This window comes from Equus przewalskii, chromosome 7 (genome assembly GCF_037783145.1).
Source record: "Equus przewalskii isolate Varuska chromosome 7, EquPr2, whole genome shotgun sequence".
In the NCBI taxonomy this organism is placed as follows: Eukaryota; Metazoa; Chordata; class Mammalia; order Perissodactyla; family Equidae; genus Equus; species Equus przewalskii.
In genome coordinates, this window is record NC_091837.1 from 17,406,053 (window position 1) to 17,430,915 (window position 24,863).

The 24,863-nt window shown below is 51.3% G+C and overlaps 1 protein-coding gene across 6 annotated transcripts in view; it reads left to right on the forward strand.

Moving 5' to 3' along the window:
• NOS1 (nitric oxide synthase 1) overlaps positions 1 to 24,863 on the forward strand; it is a 175,289-nt gene that overhangs the window by 56,909 nt on the left and 93,517 nt on the right. For 3 of the 6 annotated variants that reach the window (XM_070627127.1, XM_070627129.1, XM_070627132.1), the window contains exon 1: positions 11,181 to 11,367. The exons of 2 other annotated variants lie outside the window; for them this stretch is intronic. The gene's annotated coding sequence lies outside the window, so the exon portion shown is untranslated. Of the gene's footprint in view, positions 1 to 10,815; positions 10,955 to 11,180; positions 11,368 to 24,863 lie in introns of those variants that run through there. One more of the 6 variants, XM_070627131.1, reaches the window with a different exon arrangement.

A 24,863-nucleotide genomic window follows, 5' to 3' on the forward strand; every position in this document is an offset into this window, starting at 1 on the left:
ATCAGCTACGGACCTTGTTTCTCCAGCAATGTGATTTCCCAAGACCTCAGGCGGCCCCTCATTGATTTGGGCAGCTCTCCTATGAGTACTGATCAAATATCAAGGCTCCCTTCCTCTTGGGGGTGTTAATTGGCCCAAAAACGGTATGCTTTGGGGCCCTACAGATTTCTGAATGGACTCATTGATACTTTTCCAGTGGTATCAACTCACAGAGGAGTCAGGAGGCCTTGAAGTGCTTGGAAAAGCCATCCTTTTTATATTGAAGGTGCTGTCCTCGCCTGTGGCATTATTCATTGGCTGGGTACCTAAAGCTTTTACTTCCTGTATTCAACAACCTTTTATTGGCACCAACTGTATGCACATCCTCCGCCACAGTATCTAAAATTACCCTCAGCCCAGTTCTTCTCTGCCCCCTTGTCCTGCTGTTTTTGTCATAGTATTTAACACAATTCGACATTAGGTTATTTGTTTGTTGACTTATGGGTTTTTATATTATTTGCGTCTTTGCTTGTTTGATGACTGGCTTCCCCGACCAGAATGTCACCTCCAGGGGGCCAGGCCTGGGTCTGTTCTGCTCATTGCTGTGTCCCCATGCCAGAGAACATACAGTGGGTGCTCACTGAATATTTATCAGATGAATGAATGCACAGCACTGAGCTGGGCATTTTGGAGGAAAAAATAAGTATGAACACCAAGATGTGGATTCTGGCCTCAAAATGCTTATTCGTTTGGTGGTCAAGGGAAAATAATTATAATTCTGGAAAGAATTGGGTGCGATCTAAGAGAGGGGCCTTGACATTCTCCGAGAGGCAGGGGAAGGGAGATGGGAAGGGGCCTCATAGTGATGTCATATGGGCACCCTTGTCCCTGTCTGTTTCCTCCAATGGCCTGACTATAGGCGATAGCCTGACAGCAGGGACGTGTCTGTCCTGTTCATTGTTAATCCAGGCACAGGATGGAGTCCCTTGTGTGGCACATGGCGGGAGTTCAGTCAGTATCTTAGTTTAGTTTTAGTTGGCAGTTGAGGCGAGGGTCGGAGTGCATGGAATTTCTTTGGGATGGGTTCCCAGGAAATACCAGGAGGAGAACGGAGAGGTGAGACAGGGAGGGGAAAGAACCAGAAAAGTGTGCATTACCACTGTGAGCAGCTGGAGCTGAATCCTGCAGGGGAGCCCAAGGGGCCGGTGTAGACCCCACATCTCAGAGTTAGAATCCCACTCAAGGGTATGTGTACCCCTACTCCTGTCAGGCATTGGTTGAAGGCGCTCCAAGGAGAGTATGTTAATTTTCCAAAGTTTCTCTTCTGCAAAAGAGTTGCAGGTGCTGCCAGCTGGAAACTGGACCAGTATGCATGGGAATGGGAGGTGCCCATGGGATGTGGGTGGAGCTCTGCCAGGAGGCGCTACAGTCAATATTCTTTGAAGGAATCAATAGATGAATGAATGGACGTTGGTTGAATGCCAATTACATAGCAGATGCCCTGTAGCTGTTTGTTAATGTGATTTTAAAGCTTTTGCAAGACAGGTAGATACTGGGGCTCAGAGAAGTTAGGTAACTTGCTGATGGTCACACTACTAGCAAGAAGCAGTGCCTGGATTTGGCCCAGTCTTGTCTGGCCTCAGTGCCCTCTCTCTCTCTGTCTCTTTTCATAATGTCAGCTGGTGGGATACAACAGTGATGTGGATACACCACGCTGGAATGTTCAGGAAAGGCCCCCATTTTTCTCATTCGTCCTCTTTCTCTCTCTGTCTTCTCTTGGGCTCCATGTCTGGGTCAGCCCAACCTTGTCCCAAAGTCCAGTCAATGGACCCCCTTACCCTGAGGTCACCCCCACCCTCCAGGGCTTCACCTCAGCCCGAATTCTCCATTAAGATCGGCGGGCTTTAGAGTCCCATAGACCTGAGTTCAAATTCTTAAGCTGCCACTGCTTAGCTGTGTGTCCTTGCACGGGTAATTCTACCTCTCTGTGCCCCAATTTGCTCCCAGTAGGCCAATAATACCCAACTCGCAAGGCGGCTGAAGATGAAGGGAGATTAGCATGGCCCGTAGTAAGTGCTCAAGGAATGGTAGCCATGGTGACCCTGAAGAAGCGATGCTTAGCTTATTTGTCACTTGCTACCCCAACTCAGTTGCTATCATCAACTATCATGCCGTGGGTAATTGCACAGACCCTGGAGCCAGTGTTCCTGGTTCAAAGCCTGGCTCTGCCACTTACCAAGTAGTCGAGAGCTAATGAATGTAAGGTGTGGCTAGCATGCTACTAAGTGTTATTATCATCATTCTTGTCATCGTCGTCACTAGTACTACCTGAAGTCCTCCGTGAGTCAGGAAACCTTTATGAAACACCTACTGGGTGCCAAACATCGGGCGGAGGGCCGGGGCCCAAGAGATGACGACAGCGGGTCCCTGCCCCAAGGAATGCTGGGTCAGATGCAGAAACAGAGGACGCAGAGCTAGCTCATCCCTGGGGACAGTGCTTCTCTGTTCTAGGACCCCCTACGGCTCTGCGGCAGTGTCTTGGGGGCTGCCGTTGTGTAGGTGGAGGGGGGAGGGTGAAGAAGGGGGCCGTGGACCCCCTTGCCTCCCTCTCCAGAGCTGACCTGTTTCCATCTTCTGCGTATCTGGCTTCCTCCTATAGGAAGGAAAACAGATTCCCTGGAAAAACAGACTTGAGAGCTGCTGGTGCTAGCAAACTTGAGAGCCTAGCCCAGCGCTGGTATTTCTGGAATACCGAGCTGGAATTTTCCCTGCTCCTCCCTTTACCACCTTCCCATCATCCTCTCCCAGGGCTTGGGCTCAGGATTTTCCTAATTCTTAGAAATAAGGCCAGGCGTGCCATCTTTTCTGGGCGTGTCTGTGGTAGGATGGGGAGCAGCCCTGGCAGAGATGTCTCCTAGGATGGGGGCAGGGGGATGTCACTGTTGCTGAGAAGCTGTGTCATCCTGGAGGGACGGAAGAACATTGCTGTCACACCCAGGGAGAAGGGCAGGGAGTCAGTCCCTTCCCTGGGGACCCCTCACAGACACAGCCCCCTCTGAACACCCTGCTGTCCCTCTATCCAGGCTTCTCGCTTGACCCAGAAGCCCCCACCTCCTGCCTTACCGCATAGCTAGGGGCTCCGTGGGTCTCCATCCTTCGCCTTGACCGCCCAGCTGTGAGCTCTCTGGAGGCCACACTATGAGGACCACTGGTGTCGAGAAGCTGTCCCCGTCCCTCTGTGCAATTGAACTCAGTCACTGAGTGCCTGGGATGAGCTAGCACACTGCTGGGCATATCGCAGAACATAAAAAATGGATTCAGACGTGGCTCATACCCCTCAAAGAGCTTCCAACCTCAAAACAGAGACAAGAATCCCACACAAATCAATAATAATAATAAAAGGGGAGGAGCTACCCCTGACTGACATACTACTATGTGCCAAAGACTGTGCCAAAGGCTTCACATGCATCATCTCATTTAACAAGCACAAGCCTCTGACGTAGGGGATATCGTCATTCCCAATTTTGACACATGAGAAAGCTGAGGCTCAGAAAGGGTAATTAACTTGCCTAAGGTCACACAGCTACAAAGTGGAAAACCCAGGACCGACTCCAAAGCTTTTAAACCACACCATATCCTTGCACACTCCCCTCTTTCCTGCAATTAGAGAAGACTATAAGACATTTTGCTCGAGTGTCAGTTTGAATAAATCAAATGCCAAAACATATGAAGCTAATGGAGCTCTGAGCTGTCAGGCTGGGGAGGAGAAAGTGGGTTCTCTCATTAGGGCTTTCGAGTCAGGGTGAGGCCAGCAGGATCCCTTTCTGGGGTTCAGCGCCGTGTAGACTGAAGAGTGTCAGCACACTAGCAGGTTGGGTTGTCACTGCTTATGAGCTGTGAGCTTGTCTGACTTCTGCACTGGCCTGATACTCCAGGAGCCAGGAATCCTGCTCCTGGGGGCTCAGTCACCCCAGCCCCCAGCATGGTGCCTGCCCATGGCCCCCCAGTAGAGAGGGGGCGGTAAAGGATTAAACGGACAGTGAAAGATGCTCCCAGACCAGCAGCTCTCAAGTTTGTTTCTCAAATGGAAGCTAAATAAGGAAGCCAGATACACAGCCAGATCAAAACAGGTCAGCTCTGGAGAGAGAGGTAACGGGGTCCTCAGCACCCTTCTCCAGCCTCCCCCTCCACCTGCACAACCGGCAGCCCCAAGACACTTGGGCCACAGAGCCGAAGGGGGTCCTAGAACAGAGGAGGAAGCTATACTCCCCTCCAATCCACTTAATACTGTAGATGGGAAACAGAGACCCAGAGAGGGCAGGAGCCTTGCCCAAGGTCACACAGTGGATGGAGGACAGAGTTGGATAAGAAGTCAAATACCTCAACCTGGGTTTGGGTAGCTTTCTGGAATACTGAACTGGAATTTTCCATGCTCCTCTCCCTACCACCTTCCCATTATCCTTTCTCAGGGCTTGGTCTCCGAATTTTCCTAATTCTTCGCAATGAGCCCAGGCATGTCATCTTCCCTGTGCATGTCTGTGGTATAATGGGGAGCAGAATTGTAAGAGATCTCTACTTGGATGGGGGAGGGGGATGTCACCGTTGCTGAGAAGCTGTGTCATTGAACTCTAAGTGTCTGCAGGCTGAGGATCAGGACCCAGCCCAGCTGACTGGCACGGCCTTACCAGCACAGAGCAGCTAACCTGGGTCTAGAAGGCCACCTGCCTCAGTTTCCCCTAAGGAACTTGCTAAAAATACAGCCTCTTGGGTCCCACCTGAGACCTACAGCTCAAAATCTTTGGAAGCAGGGGCCAGGAACTGGTATTCCCCTTCTCAGGCAATTCTTATGCACCTGACAGTTTGAGGACCCCTGTTCTATGTTCTGCTTAAGACCTTCTTTGCCACTCGAACATCTCCACTCATAGGTGCTGAAATCCATTGCCTTGATCAGAGTTCTCACACTGGTGGCCAAAATGGTCTAGTTTGGTGGAACATTGCTTCCAAAACATTTGAATGTGAATGCCTTTAGGTGGGGCATGCACTCCAGTTAGCCACAGGCCCCACTACTCCGCGATGTCTCAGACTCAGCCCATTTCATCTGTTCCCGGGAAGCGTTGGCCTCTCCCTGCCATTGCCTTCAAAATGCAAATACTTTGGTGGCCCCCACACACCCAGTATGAAAGGCCAGCAGAAACTCTAGGTTTAGAGGATTTTGAGATACAGTGGGTACCTTGAGTTGAGATGGGGGAACACAGAGATGGGGTCCTGTATTGGGGCGCAGGGGAGAATAAAAGGGCTATATTGGGGGTATGAACAGCAAACTTAGGGCTCCTTCCTATATTTCAGTGGGTTCCCTTGGGCTTTCCAGACCCCCACCCCTCCACTCCCCTCCACCCTAATGCCTCCACCCTCACACCCTTTTTGATGCCTCCTCTGTGGACTAGACAGAGTGGCAACCAGAAGATACAGGCAGACCCTGGGGCCGCCCAGCACTCTTATCCCACCAATGTCCAGGCCCGGAGGTCGGGAAGCTGAGCAAACAGCCGCGGGACCCACAAACAAGGTTCCGGAAAACAGGGCGGCTACGGTGAAGGGCTAGCGCCATCTGTCGGTCACTCCGGGAACTGCGTCTCTGCCGACCGCGCAGCGCAGAGCACAGGGCGCCTGCGGACTTGCCAAGCGGGTTCTCAGACAGGAAGTTGCCTCCTTTTTGCCCATTAAAGCGCCCTGAGAGGCCGTCTGGTTCCATCGCTTTTAACCTTCTCAAGGTCTCGACTCCTTTAAAAAGCCGCAGAACGCTATGAACCCTCTACCCCGGAAAAACACACCTGCACTTGATTTTGCATATAATGCTAGGGAGTTGGCCATCCTCCGGTTAAGATCAGCTTGTGAGACCCAGAGAGGCCAAGGGGTTAGCCCAAGTTCACACAGCCCATTAGTGACTGAGCCGGGTCTGGAAGCCAGATGTTCCAGCCTCAGATCTCGTGTGTCTTATGCACAGGCTGCCTCTTTAAGCCTTAAAGGACTCCTCCCTGTTTCTTCCCTGCCAGAGCCATGTGAATGTCCGGGGTGGGCGTGTTTGACCAGTCAGCAGCCATCCCAGGGACTGCGGCACCCCCACTCCTCCCAGGGGTTCTGGGCTTTCAGACAACACTGCTCCCTACTCCCTGGTCATGCTGGCCCCAGGGTCCCCAGAGCCTCTGTGGTGACCCACCCCTCTTAGGGGCCCCAGAATCAGCACCCTGAGCTGGGAGCCAGGGCAGGGATCTGATCGGCCACTGACAAGCTGTCGCCCTTGAATGAATTGCCAAACCTCCCTGGAACTTGGCCTCCCCATGTGTAAAAAGCCAGGGTTGGGGACAGCCATCTGCAAGGGCCCTTTCGCCAGTGCTGTCCCTCTGTCTCTAACTGTGCACACTGAGCCGCAGGCACCATCCTTCATAAGCACATCTGAGCAACTTCCCCAGCCAAGCACCCAGGGACAGGGCTGAAAGCTGAATTCTCTTCCAGAATTTCCAGGGGACTACTTATGGGAGGGGGCTCTATGAGCAAGGGGAGCAGGGGGCACACACAGGAGGCAGCCCCTGGGTCTGTTAACACCCCATGTGGGCCTTCACCTCAGGACAGAGAGGTAGACCAAGGGGCGTGGCTTGGGGATGGAGTGTGGGGGATGGTGAATGAGGGATAAAGGCGGTGGCTGAGACAGACACAGGTTTGGTACACAGTTGATGGCTAATAAGAGAGAATTACTGTCATTACATAGCTGGACTCCCGTAAGCTCTTCATTCATTTATTCAAGAAACATTTCTTCAGTTTTTGGATGCAGCAGAGGTTCTCAAACTTGCGTGTGGATCGGGATGACCTGGAGAGCGTGTGTAAACCACAGATTGCTGGCCCCAACCTGAGCGTGTGGTTCGGCAGGTCTGGGGCAGGGCCCTAGAACAGACATTTCTCATAAGCTCCCGGGGGATGCTGAGGCCTCTGGTCCAGGGAACGTGCTTTGAGAAGCACTGGCTTCAAGTGACAAACGAGACAGACCTGCCTCGCCTTGAGGAGCTCTTCAGAGTCCAGCATGACAGAGTAAACATCGTCAAGTGTGTTGTGTTATGAAAGAGGAGCTGCAGGGCACTGCGGGAGCTCAGAGCGGGGCTTCTCTCAAGAGGGGAGACCTGAAGGCCAAGTAGACCTGACCCAGCAAAGCGGCAGAAGGGGGGAAAGTTTCACTAAACACCAAACACGCTGAGGATGTGTGAGCACGCCCCTTACACTTCTCATCCATTCCTCCCAGTCAATGGGAGGGAGGCAGGATTAATCCCATCTTACAGATGAGGAAGCTGAGGCTCAGAGAGGCGAGGGACTGGCCTGAGATCAGGTGGTGAGCGGGTAGCCCTAGCCTGCCTGTTCACGGAACACCTGTCGGCTGCCGCACCCCTCTGCCGCTTCTGCCCTGCACCCCCGTGCCCCCCTCCCTGTGGCCGCTGCCACGTTCACACAGCTGCAGAGGCCCGCCAGCCACTGTCTGCGCACTTCCCCTGCCTAAGTCCTTCAAGTGTTTTCACTGCTGGGTGAATTCAGCAGATGCCTTTCGATCGCAGCCTATTAAATTAGCCCCTCTCTGCAGCCAAAAGAAGATAATTATGTTTTCATTAGCCCTGGATAATGTATTACCCCCTCAGTGGCAGCCACATCGGCAAACCTCCTCCCTTCCCTCTCCTCCCCTTGGCTCCACGAGAGCCCTCGGCTCCCCTACCTCCCGGAGCCCACCCCTGAGCTGACGGGTGGGGGCTGGTTAGGGTCCAGGGTAGCAGGGAGGGGGGAAAGGGGGCAGCCTGTCTTTGGCTGGGAGAGTCCTTTTACCCACCCACCGTCCACTCGGGGATGCAAGAATAATTGTTATCCAGGTGACCACGTATGGGGAACTCGCTCTGTGCTGACCCCTAGAAGCATCTCAACTGCGTGAATCCTACAGCAATCCGGGAGAAGGGTGGCCTTGTCAGCATCTCCCCCTGAACAGCAAGGGATCAGATCACAGCCAATGCCCAGAGCAGCCTCCAAAGGGAAGGACCAAAAAGGGCACCTCACCCGAGGAGCTTTTGGAGGACTGTCCCAGAGCCCCCACGTGGCCGTGAGTCTCCCTGGTTGGATCCCCCTGGGGTCACTGCCCAGCACAGTAAAGTGGAGTCCCCAGAGCCAGGATCCACTCCCCAAACACCAGACACCACCCTGGTGCCCAAGAGGCGGCCCTGACATCACTCTCGGTCTTTCTTCATGAGCCGCCGAGGGAGGCAGGAAGAGCCCCACCTTGGGGTCAGTAGGACCCGAGTTCTGATAGCTTCTTTACCACCAATTGACCGGGTGACCTGGAGCAAGCCACTTTGCCTCTCGGAGCCTCTGATTTCCCCTCTGTAAAACTGGAATGAGAAAAGGGATCATCTCTTGCAATTTTGATGATGATTCAGTGAGACGTACGATACCTATAAAATGCTTGGCTGGAGACTGGCACAATGATAAGTGCTCAGTAGAGGAGCCGTTATTCTTTCTACGACTACAACCTCCATTCGTATTGTTACTCGTCCCTTAACCCCACGGAAACAACCAGAAGTGTGGGAAGGGGAGTGTCCCTCTGTCTCTTTCTCTCTCCCTCCCTCTCCATCTTTCTCTTTTCCCCTCTCTCTCCCTCTCTATCTCCCTGCTGATCTCTCTCTGTCTCTGTCTTCTTTCCCTCTTTCTCTCTCTCTGCCTCTCTCTCTCATTCTCTATCTGCCTCTTTCTCCTTCTTTCTCTGCTTCTTTCTCTCTTCCCCTTTCTCTCTCTCTCTCCCTCTGTCTCTCCCTCTCTTCCTCCCTCTTTTCCTCTCTCTCTCTCTGTGCTGCTCTCTGTCTCTCTGTCATACACACACACACACACACACACGCACGCGCACACACACAGGACCCCTCGTGGTGACTGGCTGCTACCATGGGCTCAGAGGCCCTGTCTTCCCAACTCTCTATCTCCAGAGCTACCTTCCCGTGCTTTGCTCTCAATTGCACCAGGACACCTGGTGGCGAGGACAGAATTGGAGGAGTGGGTTTCAGTCCCCCTCCTTGCAAATCCAGGTCAACTCTGCCTTCTGCAGGCACAGTCCAGCCTTGGCCCCGACCCCACCACCTCGTGGCCCCCATTCCCTACCAATCACCCTTCTCCCCTAATCAGAACGGCAGGAGCTCTGGGAGAGGAGGCGCCTCCACCGCGGGCCTCCTCTGGTCCTGACCTGCACAGGTGCATCTCTGTTTTAAGCAGGTGAATCACCAGCCCAGTGGAAGAGCAGCTTCCCTTCCCCTGGTTTCCTGATTTTTCCCCAGTTACCATGGTAATTGAGGGGAGCAGTGTTCTGAGTCTGACACCACTGAAGCCCAGAGCTCAACTTTGATATGGTTCAGGCAGGGGAAGCAGGGCCCAGGCTGGAAGGACTCAGCTCCAGCCCTGACTCCCCAGGACGCCCCATCCAGCCTTTGTGTCACTGTTCTGATCCTCATCATCCTTTTTACTATTTTTGGCTGCTGTTTACTGAGCATTTACTATATGCCAGTCACTATGCCAAGAACTTGGCCAGCATTCTCTCATTGTGTGCATCTTCCGTCTACCTCAGGCCCATTGCACCCCTGGGGAAACAGGCCCTGATCTTGCCCCATGCGGCACAGTCAGGAAGCGGCAGAGCCTTGGGGCCGAGAGGGAATTTCTCCTGTCTTCCTTCCAGCCTGTTGAAGACAACACAGACCTCCACGCACCCCTGCCAGCTTATTCGTTATTCCTTCCTCTCCTCCTCCTCATCCCGCACACCCCTCTTCCTACCCCCAGAGTCACACCCCCTTCTCCCGTGCTTGATGTGCAAGACGATCTGAAAAGCATCTATTAGTGACAAAGGGGGTGGTGGTTTTCCTCTTTGCCTCTTCTCTGCACAAGTCAGAGCCTGAGTGGCTGGGAGGAGGGAAGATCAAGCCACCCAGAGCCAGGTGCTGAGTGTGTCCGTGTGTGTGTGTGTGTGTGTGTGTGTGTGCATGTGTGTGTGTGTGTGTGTCTGAATTCTCTCTTTCCTTGATATTCCCCCATTTCCCCAAGAGTGTGTGAGCAGCAGCAACAGTGAAATGCAAAATCCTTTGCAATCTGCCCAGGAAAAGACAGCTTTGGAGACGAGTTTATATGGTTACCCATATGTTAGGGCCCCTAAGAAAGGAAGGACAGCTCGGTTCTCTGCTTCTTCCCCTCCCCGCCGCCCAGCCCTGGGCCTCTCCCCACCTGGAGGTCTATCAGGCCACAGGTGAGCCTGTCCCCTCCGTCCTTCCGCATCCCCAGCTGCCAGGCCTAAGTGCTGCTCCAGGGAAGACCAGAACAAGGCAACATTCCCAGAACCGCCTCTCTCCCTGTCTGCCCACCAAGAGCCAAGGCCAGAACCCAGTCTGCAACCTCCTGGGGGCCCCTGGGGGCTCCCAGCCACGCCCAGGACGTTAGGCGGTGCAGCACACTGTCCCATTAAGGAATGTTATCCCTACACTGATCAAGAGACAGAAATAACCATCCCTGCCTCCCAGGGGGCCCTCTGCGCCCTAAGAGAAGTGCCCTGTGCCTACTCCATTCGGCCCCCTCCAGGCGCCCAGAAATTGTCATGGGGTGTGTGTGTGTTTCCTGATAGGAAAAAAAAAAATGGAAATTAGGTTATATAAAAGATGTATGCTTTGGAGCCCAGAGCGGCTCTTTTAATGAGGGTTGCGACGTCTCCCTCCCCACACCCATAAACCAGCCGGGTTGGACGTCACCGCTAATTCGTTTCAGCGATGATAGGATAAAGGAGGGACACTAAGAAATAAATTCCCCCTCACGACCCTCGCTGAGCTCACGGCTCCGTCCCTACATATTTATGCCGCGTTTCCGGCCACCGGGAGCTACTTAGCGCCGCGGCTCCTCCGAGGGGCGGCCAGGCGGCCGGGCGGACCGGGTGAGCCAGGGGCGCGCGCGGGCCGCCCGGCGCTGCGCGAGGAAAGCCTGCAGCCTCCGTCCCGAACTTGGGTTCGCTGGGGCGGAGGGAGGGGAGGGGTCAAGGGAGGGGTGGGGGCTAGGCGAGAGGGGGTGGGGAGGGATCAGAGAGGCACAAAGCGGAGGGGAAGGGGGAGGGACGCGCGCGGCTCCTACCCGGAGGTGAGTGGGTGCGACTGGCGCCCGGCAGCCGCGCGCGCGGGGCGGCGGAGCCGGAGCATTCGGAGCTGGGAGCGCGGCGGCCGCGGGCGCCCGGGAGAAGGAGGAGGAGGCGAAGGAGGAGGAGGAGTAGGAGGCGGGCAGGCGAGCGGACCGGCGGGCGGGCGGGTGCGCAGCGCGAAGAGGCAGCCTCGGCGCTGCCTGGCTCGGCGGCAGGTGAGTTGGCCCAGGCGTCCCGCGCCCCCGTCCCTGTCCCCTAGGGCGCCCCGCTCCCGTGCGAGGCCCCAGTGCGAGCGGGAGGCGCGGGGTTTGCCGCGCGTCCCAACTTGATTCGGGCGGCCTCGTTCTCCTCGCAGCGGGCAGCCCCAGGCCCCGGGGCTCCGGTCCCGGGGGTCGACGCGCCCTCCTCGCTCCAACTTTGCAGGGACCCCCAGTCCGTCTCAGCCGCGCGCTTGGCTGCGAGCTGCGCGCCTGCGGTAATGGCGGACCCTTTGGCACCGCTCGCAACCCCAGCCGGCAGCCTGAGGCTGGGGGCCGCCAGTCCCTGGGGATCGTTGCACCTGCCCAACCTCAACTTTAAGCTTTCCTCCGTGCCCGGCCCTCCCGAGGTATGGCAACTGCGAGCCCGCGGCAATGGCGGACTCTTTGGCATGGCCAGCTACCCTCGGCGGGGGGCCCGAGGCTGGGAGGGCTCTGCTCCCGGGGAACGTTGCTCCTGCCTGGCTCCCAACTTTGCGAGAATCTTCGTTGCGCTCTCGCGGTAATGGCGGGGCCGCCTGCACGTCTTACTTCTTCAGTCCGCACGGGATTGGGGTGCAAGAGCGCGGGCTCCCAGAACCTGGGAAAGTTGTGCCTCTCGCGCGAAAGATGCTCTGGGGCTCCTGGCGCGTCCCCTGGACGGGCGAGGGACGCGATCCGCTGGGATTCGGGGCCCGGCAGTGCACCGCGCGCGAAGGGTTTGTTTCCAGGGTCCCCGAGAGACCCAACTTCCAGGGCCACCCGAGGGGCCCTAGGGTCCGAGGGTCCGGACGAGGCTCTCCGGACTGTGCCTTGGAGACCACGGGACCCTGCCCCCCGCTCCCAGGGCACTGTGGCCGGAGCGCCTGCGTCTTTCCGCGGGCTCGGACCGCGCTGACTGGGGCAGGCACCTGGAGAGGAGAGGCGCGCGCGAAGACGGTAGAGCGAGGGCAGGGAGCATTCGAGTGACACCTCTGGTTCTAATCCTAGATTTACCCTTTGCTTGCTGTGTGGCCTTAGGTAAGTCCTTTCGCTCTAAGCCTCAGTTCTCTTGTCTGTAAAATGGGGGAAACAGTACCTTTCTCGTGGGTGTTTATCGTGGTAAAGCCTAGGGCAAGCGCTGAATACGCAAGAAATGTTGCTGGTGTTTAATTATTATAACGCCGCGAGACTGGACCCGGGAGGCTGGAGGGTCGGGGGTTTCCTGCCAACAGGAACTAGGGGTCCGCCCCTCCGGGTCCCCGGGCTGCGGTAGGTCGGCTCGCTTCCAGTGGAACCCAAATAGCCCGGGGGAGGACGCGCAGGGGTCTTCCCCGCGTTTGAGACCCCCTCTACTCCCAGAGCCCAGCTCAAACCCGCGCTCAGGCCCCGGAAGAGCGCACGGGCGGCCACGGAGGGAGCGCCCCAAGGGCGTCCCTGAGCAGAGTGCAGTGTTGACCAGCAGCCCAGGGCGCATCGTCTGGCCTCCGGCGGCCTGGGACCCTGGAAGAGAGGAGGAAGGAGTTGACCCCTCAGGCCAGTCCCGCAGAGGAATAAGGGGACAGCTTCACCCTTTCTTCCGCCTGTTTCTTTAATTGGGGGTGGGGCAGATACTGCGAGTTCACAAAGACACCAGGGAGTGTTGGTTTTTCCCATTGTTATTTTGAACTTAAGGTGAAACAGGGAAGGAGCTCCTGGTGCCCCAGCCGGCAGGGGTGGCGTCCATGCTCCTCTGCCCTCCGGTGTCTCAGCAGACTGACAGATGCTTTGGCAGGTCACGAAGGGAGGCATTCTGCCCCTCCGCTACCACCACTACCCCAGTCCTTTCCACCGACCCTGTGTGCAGGAGCCCTGGAAAAGGCGCACAGCTTTGTGCCGTCTCCAGGGTGCTCTCACACACAAGGTAGCCCTGGATATCCCTGGCAATACTCTCCAAACCCCCCAGGTCTCCAGCATGATCTGAATCCCACTTTGCAGATATGGAAACTGAGGCAGGACAAGCCCAGCCTGCCCATAGTTACCTACCTGATAAGTGGCACCATCAGAGGCTTCCTTCCTGGTTTTTGGCTTCTTAATTTGGGGCTTTTTGCACATGGCTGGGCACATGCCGTCTGACTGTGCCCCTGTCTTCGCACCCACAGCCTCATTTCCTGATACATCTGCCCAGCCAGAGGCTACCCCAACAGTCAGGGGCATGACTATGTCTCGAGAAATTGTGATTTTCCCCAACTCCCAGACCACGCAGGGAAAGAGCCAGCTGCGTAGTAGAGAGAGATGGTGAGGACCTTTGCTTGAGGCCAGGCTTAGCTCACTCCATGGCTGTGTGACCTCTGGCTGGTCACTTAACCCCTCTGAGTTGCAGTTCCCTTCTCGGCTAAATGAGAACAATAACTCCCATTAGGGATTGTTTTGAAGGTTTTGTGATAATGCGTGTGAAGGGTGTGAAGGGAACAATAGTGTTATGCCCAGATTGGTGATTGTAGAAGAAAGAGAAGCCCAGAGGGAAGTCTCCAGTGGCACCATTTGGGGCCAATAGTGTGTACATGGTTTCCAGACGAGCCTGCTCATCGCTCTTCCTGCCTCTCCTTTGTTTTCCTGCAGTGGCCAAAGCCAGCTGCCCAAGGGTTGTCTTCCATGGGGAAGGGAGAAAGGTTGGGAGGGGATGAGGGGAGTAGACTGTTCCCAGAGGGTCTTGGGCTGAGCCACAGGGAGCTGTCCAAGGTACCCCCTGGACACTTGTCCAAAACCTTGTGCTGATGGAGGTGCCAGTTTCCCAGCGTGGGATGAATTGGGGCTCATTTCCCCTGGGTATTGTAAGTACACACAGGTTTGGCTGTGCTGCCTTCTTGGGTGTATGTTTTGGGGTGTCTTATGACAAGACTCGTGTGTTGCCTGTCACTCAGGTTCTGTGGATCTCTGCACGGCTTGCTGAGCCTTGGAATGTGGTTGAGAGCCACAGGCAACAATCTGCGCCCTCTAGAGCTGGGGCTTTTTCCTATTGGAAACCAGAGTGCACAGAAGTTGAATTTGGCCTTCTAGGACCAATTTCCATCAGGCCTGTTTGAACACAGGGGTGTGCTTCCCACCAAAGGCCGGGGTAGATTTGTGTGGTTGACAACACAGAGTCTGCAACGACCGTAGACGTGATCATTTTCATCCTTCTCATGTATGATAGCATTGAGACATCATCTAATCTAGCAAATGCCAAACGTCAGCCCAGTGGACCATCAGCATCAGAATCCACCAAAAAGCAGAGATGCCAGATCCTAGATCTGAGTCAGTGTCCCCAGGGGAGACTTGAAGTTTCTGTATTTTCTTCTTTTTTTTGAGGGGTGAGGAAGATTCACCCTGAGCTAACATCCATTGCCAATCTTCCTCTTTTTTTTTTTTTTTTTTTGCTTGAGAAATATTAACCCTGAGGTAACATCTGTGCCACTCTCCCTCTATTTTGTATGTGGGATATCTCCACAGCATGGCTGATGAGTGGAGTAGGTCCATGCCAGGGATCCAAACCCACAAACCGGGGCTCCTGAAGCAGAGTATGTGAAACCTTAACCACTGAGCCACAAGGCCAGCCCTGAACTTTCTGTATTTTTAACAAGACTTCTCTAGGCGATTCCAATGCCCTCAGCTCTTGTCCATCAGCCTCATTTTATAGATGGAGAAACCGAGGCCCAGAAAAGGTAGGTGACTTGCTAAAAGTCACAGAACACAAAGCTGGGACAGAACCTCAGTGTCTCGACTCTCTGCCCGGTGCTCATTTATGATAACTGCCTGTCTGCCTCAGTGCTGAGAAGCCTCAGATTCTGAACTTAAGGGAAATTTAATTCCATCTCTCTCGGTTGTTGTCGTAGATCGGACAGACTGTTTGGGAGAGACTGAGCTTGACTCCTCCCACCTTGACCTTGGTGCACGTCAACCCTGGTTCCCCCTCTAATGGTGGGCATTAGCCCCATTTGTTGATCCATCTGTCCTTTCAGAAAAGAGATTCGTTTTAAAAGTGACCTATTGGGTTTAACTTTAGGAACCAAGTGATCACAGGAGCTAATAAACCCAGTCCAACTACTGTTGATTTCACCAAAGCCATTGGTTTGAGCTCACTTTGACAGCTGAGTCAGCCCCGCATCCAACCTTTGCAAGTCCTGTGTGTATTTATGTCACTCACATGCCTGTTCCTGGGGAAGGAGAGTTATGAGCAGCCCCCTGAAATGCTGGAAAATTGAGTCTACTTGAATCTATTAAATGAAAACGATCTATCAACAGAAAATGCCCCAGAGCCCCTAACAGAAGTGTAGCTAACCGGGTGCAGCAGGCGTGGATCTTGGCATCATCGTATTTAGTGGCGCTAAGCCGATGACGAGCAGCAATTCTGTGTGGTTCTGTGGCAGACGGCAGCACATTTGTCAAGTGTGTAATGATGAGTGTTAAATGGCAGGCCGAGTGCCGGGCCCCGGGGGCAGGTGCCCAGATTAGCATTGGGTGAGCCCTGCTCTGATGGAGCTTGCAGTCTGGTCGGGCAAGGGGCACCAAACAAGCCTTGTACCAGGTGTGAAGATTCTGCAAGAGAGGTGGAGGTGAAATGTTGCTGAAGCGCCCAGGATGGGTGACTAGAGGCATCAGGGAAGACTTCTCAGAGGAGGTGGCCTCAGAGCTGGTAGCCTTCTGATTTGTAGCACCCTCTCGGTGACAGGGTCTCTGGTGCTGAATGGTCAAGTGCAGCCAGGTTGAAAGGCAGAGGGCCATGCTGAAAATCAAAAGAAGACGTCATCTGGGGAAGCATCTGATGCCAGGCTTGGACACTTGTGGAATCTGTGACTCCGGATGAGTGAATTAACCTCTCTGAACCTCAGGCATGTCATCCGTAAAATGGGGATTCTAGCTACCGCATGAGTTGTTAGGAGGATTCAATGAGATAGCGTATGTGTGACTGTGGCAAGGGGACATCATCAGGCCTGTCTCGTTGGTCGTAACACAGGAAAGAAATGCAACAAAGAGAGACCCTTTCAGGTAGCCAGCTGATGTGCACCATGCCCGTTCCCTTCGCTCAGCTCCAATTTTCTCCTCTGTGAAATGAAGGAGCTGGAATTGAAGGGCAATTCCGATCGGAAGCCTGCAGTTGCATTCTACTTGGCTGGTCTAGAGTTTGTGTTTTGGTTTGGTTGTTTTTCGTGCCTTTGGGTCACAGGCCCCATCATTAAAGATTGTTTATGTCGCTTGCCTGGTTCTTCAAGACATTTCAGTTTACAACCCCTGGACTAACATCCCTCAAAGACGTTTTCCACCATAACGTTCCATGACTCGCCTGAGACAGACGTTTGCCCAGTTCTCATCCATCAGTCGCATTGGTGTTTTCTGCTGACAGTTCCTAAAAGAAAGGCTAGTCTGTTGGGATTGAAAACACAGAAGTGCTTTGCAGGGGCGAAGTTCCCATTTCCGGCCTGAGCAATGTTTTCTTTTTCCCCACCTCTGATTGGCATATTCTGTCACCTACCATCATAAGATCACCTCTTCTCAATTGGGATTCCCCAGAAAACATGGGCCTCCTTCCTGGCCATCCAAGATGCTTCGGGAGTCTTGGACTAAAGACACCTGAAAGAAATCCCACTGATTTTCAAGGATGTCCTGAAAAGTGTCTCAGCTTCTGCCAGGAACCCTTGCCCACTAACCTTAAATAATACAAGGGATCTCTTCTTTATCAAAAATCTGACAACTAAGTAGCTACCATAGGGATTAAAAAGGTGAGATTTTTCAGGTAGAAATGAAGAAGGGAGCTTGCGAACTCAAAAAGCTTACCCAACTTCAGATAGTATTGATGAACAGCCGGCATTTCTCAGCTAAAGGATTTCTTGTCATGAACAAGAGTCAGAATAGACCCTTCTTCATCTAACAGGCAAGCCCTAACTCCCGGCTCTGTGCCAGACCCCATGAGAGAGGCTGGGGCGTAAAGAACTGGAAGACACTATCCTTGCCTTCAAGTAGCTCCCGGTGTCCGAGAAAGGGGTCAACTTGCCAATGACTAGAATGCAGTAGGGCAAGTGATGTGGGCAGTCCATCCTCTCGATCATTAAAATAGATGTGTGGACCACACTGTACTGTATTTCATTCCAGGAATTTTAAGCATAAAAATGCAACCTACAGGGATAAAGCAGAATAGTACTCGATAGCAACTGACATATTTTGGGCATGTTTTTCTCTTTGATATTTGAAGCAGTTTCTTAGCTCTGAAATATTCAATAAGGAAAATGAAAACCAATTATGATCATGTACCAGAATTCAGTTAATGAAAAGAGTCAATGACATCCATGTGCTAGTTCATTAAGGTAAGTCTTAGCTGGAAAGACCCTCGGTTGTCATTTCTTCCCTGATAGCATTGTAGTCACTGAAATGAAGTCCCCTTATTTCTCGCAAAGTGTGGTGTAAAATAATGAGACCAGATGGATTTTTTGGCTTGATGTTTTTATTGTTTTTGGTTATTTTTTAACAAACATGCAAAACTCCTCTGTGTAGATAAATGTTGTTTCCTTAAGAGCTGCCTTCAATGCCCAGGATTTCTTGGGGGTGCCTTCTTCAAGACTTTTCCTTCAGGATTTATGTTTCTTTTGAAGTCTCCCCACTGGTGATCTCTTGTTGGGCTTTCAAGGGTGCATTTGCCTTTCAGAAATGGCAAGGAGTCATTGGGAGCCACAGATTGTGATAAAAATGGGTGATTGCATTGGAGGAAATCACGTGGAGATTTCGTTTTGAGAAGGGCTCTTTTTCAAAACATTATGTTGTAATCAGACTGGATTTCTTGTCTGGTTCCAGACTGGTGTCTCAGTCAAACACTGTGCCCTGTGCACTTGATCTTGAGACTCTCATGACAGGAACTAGCCCCCATGAAGCCAGAAATCTCCCCAGTCAAGAACCCCTTGACAGCCTATTTCTGTGCAGCAGACTGACTTCTCTCTCCTAAGCAGTGGGGATTAAACTTACTACTTCAGTTGCCATTGTTTCAAAAACAGCCTTAAGTGAATATTTGGTGAAATTTTGCAAGTATAGTTCATTTTCTTAGGTGTAATAATGATAGTGTGGGTTTGGTGGGAGTCTGTCTTTATTCTTAGGCTGTGTATGCTTAAGAATTCAGGGCTGAAGCCTCATATGTCTGCAACTTATTTTCAAATGGTTCAGTGTAAAGAGAGAGAGACAGATAGAGTCAGAGAGAGAAGATATGTAAGTAAGTAGGTAGATAGAGTCAGAGGTGATAGAGGATAGATAGGTAGATAGATAGATAGATGATAGAGTCAGAGAGAGAGAGTAGATAAGTAGGTAAATAGATAGAGTTAGAGGTGATAGGTGATAGATAGATAGATAGATAGATAGATAGATGCTAGATAGATAGAGTCACGGAAAGAGATGATAGGTAGATGGGTAGGTAGAAAAAGTCAGAGAGAGACTGATAAATGGACAGATGGATAGATAGAGAGATGAAGTCAGAGAGAGAGATGATGGATGGATGAGTGGATGGATGGATGGATGGATGGATGGATGGATAGAGAGACAGACAGACAGACAGACAGGGCAAATATGGCAAATGCTACTAATTGTTCAATCTAGTTGGAAGTTTATAGGAGTTGTACTATTCTTTAAAATTTTCTGTGTTTAAATATTTCATAATAGTAAAAAGGCGGCAGGAATAGCTTTAGACAGACTTTCCTCTGCGTTAAAAATCCCACGTTTCTTAGCAGGATAATAGTCACCCTCTCCGTCTCTGTCCTCCTCCCCCCACACTCATATACACTCATGCTCACACACGCTCATGAGCGCCTCTTTTCCTGGAAGAAATAATCCTGCGGTTTAGCAGAATGTCACTGTTTTCCATGGCAGCCTTTCTTTACATTTTTCCCTCAGCATTTTAATTAGGGCTGTGAGTCACTGTGCTTTATGAAGCCTGGTGACAATGTCATTTACGGCTGTTTAGCATCCCAATTGAGCCCTTTTCTGCGGTGCTCATTACATCAGGGGCATTGAGCAGTGAGCAGGCGACAGTTCCTTCTGTCAGCAGCAGAACAGGCTCTGGGCCTCTTGAGGAGTTGGGAAATGAGCCTGAGCTTCGTCCCTGGAATATCTTCCCGAGTTGCATCTTCCACCGCTGGCTTTATCGCCTGGGTGTGGCTGAACGTGTAAGAGCTCCAAAGGGTGATTCAAAACCGCAGCTTTGACATCTTTCTTGGTGTCAGCAAGCTTTTCTTCCAAGCACGAGGGTCTGATTTGCCATGACATCGGCTCTCAAACGCATTAGACCCCTCTGGATGTGAGATGAGGGCGAGGGGGCAGGATTCTGGAGCCCATCCAAGCTGGATTCGAATCCAGCCGCTGCCACTTATTCACCCTGTAAACTTGGGCAAATTCAACCTCTCTTTAAACCTCATTTTCCTCTTCTGAAACGTGGGGATAATTCCACTTCACTGAGTTATTGGGACCATTAAATGCTTGGCGCATATTGGGTGCTCCATCAGTTTATTAGTAAGGATGAGGATGGCCATGAGGACAATTCAACCTAGACATGCTACGCCCTTGACCATTACCGTTGCTTCCCATCTTCCTCATCCTTAGACCCAAGGTGCAATGAGGATGAAGATTTATCAGTCAGGGTCCAACTGGGAAACAGAAGGCACCTGCAGCTGGGATTTCTAAGATGATTTAATGAAAGAATTATTTAAGGACACAGTTTAAGGCACCAACAAGGGAAGGTGAAGTATCCAGGGCCTAGCAACGGAGGAGTGATGACCGCCCCAGGCCTGATGAAGCCAGGAGAGGGAACTGTGTGACAGAAGCCCTTCGGGCCATGAAATGGTGGGGTTGGGGAGGATCCTAGCAGAAGCTGTGCAGGTGGGGAATGCAGCCGCCTCCAGCCCACAGCACTGAGACAGGAGGGAACAGAGGAAGAGGGAGCAGCCTCTCCCCCATCCCTCTGCCTCGTCTCCTTTGTGCCTCCCCTTGGCCTAACCCAATCGGAAGCCAGAGCGCAAGGAGCCTATTGATATCCCTAGAGGTCAGCCTCCTCCTAGGGCCCAGATAAGTTTGGAGAAGGGTGGAGAATGGATCTGGGGGCAGAGGATGGAGAAAAACCAGCACAGACAGGGGAAAAGAGGAAGAGCAGGCACATAATCGTCCTTAAAACCAGCTTCAACTTGTCAGCTCCGGGCAGAAAGATGTTTCCCTGATCTGGGATGCACTGGTCTGTCTCCAGTTTTCTGTAGGATCCTCATGAAATCCTCAAAACCCATCAGGCCTTTGCTTTCCTTTCAAATACCGAAATGCATCCCAAGGTACTTTGATTCCTCAAAGGAGTGGGCATTATAAAATGGAGTGGGAGTGGGCATTATAAAATCAAGTGAACGGCGCCAGGGCATTGCCACCTAACCAGCCAATTGTAGCATAGAGTCCTGGGTAAATGAAGCATCTGGTCTATTGAGGAGGTAAGGCTTGATCAAGAAGCTGTGGAAGTAGGTTTGGGGTTCAGTCAACAAGCAACCGGTTTAGTGTCTGTTGAATGTCCACTCTGCATTGTTCTGAACGCATCTAGAGGCGACAGCTAGCTGTGTCGTACCAGCCAGGTGTGCACCTTGTGAAATGGGAAAAGTTCTTGGATGCCAAAGCAAGGCATTGGAGAGAGAGTTTCCCAGGGACCCTGGGATTGTGTGGCTGACCTTCAAGGAGAGTAAGATTAAACTTGGAGGAACTTTCTTGGTGAAAGCAGTGTAGTAGTATAGAAAGAACCCTGGAGTGGGAGCTGGGCGTCTCGTGTGGCTCCAGCAAGGATGATAACACTGGCCAGCATTCTTCACACACTTGCTAGGGGCCACGTGCTCTGAGTGCTGGGCTCGCATGAGCACGGGCTTTCCAAAATGTGGTTGATACATATTAAAGTGTACAATTTAGTGGCACTTAGTACATCCACAATATTCTACAACCATCACCTCTGTCTAGTTCCAGAGCATTTTCATCACCCCAACAGGAAACGCCGTACCCATTAAGAATTGAAAACAAGCGTTCAAACAAAAACTTGTACATGAATGTTCATAGCAGCACGACTCACAATAGTCAAAGGTAGAAACAACCAAATGTCCATCAACAGATGCAGGGATAAACAAAATGTGGTTATCCATACAGTGGAATATTATTGAGTGGCAAGAAGGAATGAAGTAGTAACATATGCTACAGCATGGTTGAACCTTGAAAACATTCTGCTAAGTGAAAGAAACCAGTCACAAAAGGTCACATATTGTAGGATTCCTTTTATGTGAAATGCCCAGAATAAGCAAATCCATAGAGACAGAAAAGCAGAGAGACTGTTTAACTGGTACCCATTTTTTTAAACTTTATATTTTGAAGTAATTTTAGACTTACAGAAAAGTTGCAAAATAATGCAATGAGATTCCTTATATCCCCTATCCAGCATCCCCTAATGTGCACATCCTACGTAGCCATGGTGCAATTATCAAGAACAGGAAACTGACAACGGCATGATATTAACTACACTACAGATCTTATTGGAATTTCACCCCCTTTTCATCTAATGACCTTTTCTGTTCCAGGATCTTATCCAGGATCCCACACCACTTTTAGTGCTTATTTCTCCTTAGTCTCCTCTGATCGGTGATAATTTGAGTCTCTTCTTGCTACTCATGGGTTTGACACTTTTGAAGATTATTGGGCCGTTAATTTGTAGAATGTCCCTCAATTTGAGTTTGTTCCATGTTTTCTCATGATTGAAGCGAGATGATATCTATTTTTTAAAATTTACTCATTAAATATTTGTTTTGATAGATCATAGAAAAGTGTAGCTGGCACCTTTGTACTTTGATTTCTTGGTATTATTCTTTGGGATGAGGCTATAGTAAGTACATATGGGAAAAAGTGAGTCAACTTTAAGGGAAAATAGTAAATAAATAATTGCATAAGGGAGACACAGGATGGCACAAAGATATGAAGGTGGTAAGACCAGTTTGGGAAACGTGACGTTATTTCACGTTAACCTTACAAGAGCCCTGCAGAGTAGATACTGTTATTATTTGCCATTTTGCAGATGAGGAAACAGAGGCACAGAGATGCTAAATGTCTTGCCCAACGCCACACAGTCAGTAAATGGCAGAGTCAGGATTTGAACCCAGGACCTACATCTTGACTATGACATCCCCCCATAAGCCTTCCTTCCCACCTCTGTGATATCATCTTAGATGCTGCTCAGGAGGACGTCTTTCTCCTTTTTCTGTGATTTTATTTCAAGGGGAAGTTTGCAGAACTGTGTACAGTCAGGCTGAATCGGGTGGGCATGTGTCACTCAGTGCCGTGGAAGGGTTGTCTTCTACGGGCTCAGCAGGCGCACTGGTACAGCGGGAGAGAAAGACCGAGCCAGCTCAGGTAACCCCAGGTGGAGTCACTAAGGAAAACGTCTGGGATCTGAGACTGTGTGTTCGTCTGAATGGAGAAAAGTGGCTGGGTTCCCATCCGGCTCTTGTTGGGCTGAGGGCAAGGTGAACATTAGTCACAGGGCACAAGCTGTGACAGAGGCAGAGAGTTCTCAGAAGGTGGGGATATGGATCAGCTGGGACCTGGAGCCAGTGGGGGCACCTGTGACAGAACCCAGATCACTGAGCACCTCTGTACCTTCATTGAGCAACTTCTAAAGATGACCTTCCTTGTTTGCCTTTAAAACCCAGTATCTTACAGGGATCCCAAAGTCAATTAAATACGTACAGGTACTGGTAGGAAACAAATGAGTGAGAGGGGCTGCATGGGGGCTGGGGGAACTGGAGAGCTTATGTTCTATCTGGAAGGGGTGCCACCACCCCCTCCAGCTATTCGCTGACATTCAGGGATACGGACCAGTATGAACACACCTTCCAATGTTCCAAGAAAGCCAGAAATTTGTATTTCATTTGAAACTTCCAGTTTTTAAACGGTGGTAACCAATTTGGAAGAAAAATTTTTTTAACCGTGTTAACCAAACAAAACGCATCTGTATGCCTATGGACTACTGTTTGCGGAATCTGACCAGAGCCTTTTTGAAGCAAGTGATATCCTGGGTCTGAAGCACTTTTGTGCAGAACAGGTTATAGTTTGGGTTGAAATTGAAATTTCATTTGAAATGGCCGTTTTTGTAAGTCTCAAAATAGTTGAATATCTGTGATTTTAGACGGTTCAACCTAATGTTATCACACTCCCTGGACTTAAGTGTTCTACTCGGAGCTTCGTGGGACTCAGAAAAGTAACATAGGCTTTTAGAGGCAAACTGGATCACTGTTTCTTGAACTATAATGTGCACACTTGGGGGTCTTCCTAAAATGCAGACTCTGATTCATAGGTCTGGGGCGGGGCCTGAGACTCTGCATTTCTAGTCAGCTCTCAGATGATGCTGATGCTGCTGGTCCATGGACCACACTTTGTGTAGCAAAGCGTTCGACCGTGTCCATCTTTGGTGATTTTACAAACTCCGTTGAGACCCATCTTTGGCTCTTCTTTTCCTGAATCCAAGTGTTGCTCCCCACGAATGTGAAGTCTCAATTATTTATTATTTCATTTGGAGCTTGCCATGTTATCACCTCTCTGCAGCTGCTTGGCAGGAAGTGAACTGATAGCAGCCCTGCCTTCCTATATGGCGACCACCAGCTGGACTGGCCCTCTAGACATGGCATGGGCTCTCCAGTTCTCTGCAGTCTCCACCACTCCCTCTCACCTCCCACCTGGGCTACTTCGTTCAATAGCTGTAGACTGGGAGATGGAGACGCTAATTCATTGAGCACGTACGATGTGCCAATCACTTTGCCATGCACTGAGGCTGTAGCAACAGACCAGGAAACCATGGTCTCTGTCTCCAAGGAGTGTACAGTCTCATAGCTCACTAGGATGATCCGTTTCTGGAACGCAGTAGTTACTTGATAAAAGCCAAGTAAATGAAGGGGTTGTTGCAGGGGTCTCTGGTACTATGATCCTTGTTTTAATTTTATTTTTTATTTTAAAAACTACATTATCATTTATAGTTCCCTTAACCAACTCTAAATAAGTGCAATCAGCTTTTTATCCTAATTATGAAATCTATCTTTTCAATATTTACCTTGACAGGCAACTAGTATGGGGTCTGTGGACCCCTACAGGGCTCTGGGACACCTGAAAGTCCTGGAACTGTGTCCACAACTTTGTCATAGTTAGCCTCCTCCCACCACCTGTCATGGGATCCTCAGACCTCCTGTTATCATTCCTGGAGAGGCAGACAGTAGTTGGGGGGGAGGGGGCAGCAGGGGGGAGGGGGATGAAGAGCTCCTTGACTGGGCTTATTTTGCATAACCAAGATCAGTATATGTGGCTAGAAAGGGCATCTACCAAGAAGGCTGCAGCTCACATCTGCAATTAGCATTGCTTTCGAATACAGGACCCTCAGTAAATTTCCTAATTTCATGGGGGAGGCAAGGAAGATGGGCATGTAATCTGCGTTTGAGAAGAAACCATGCAAGAAG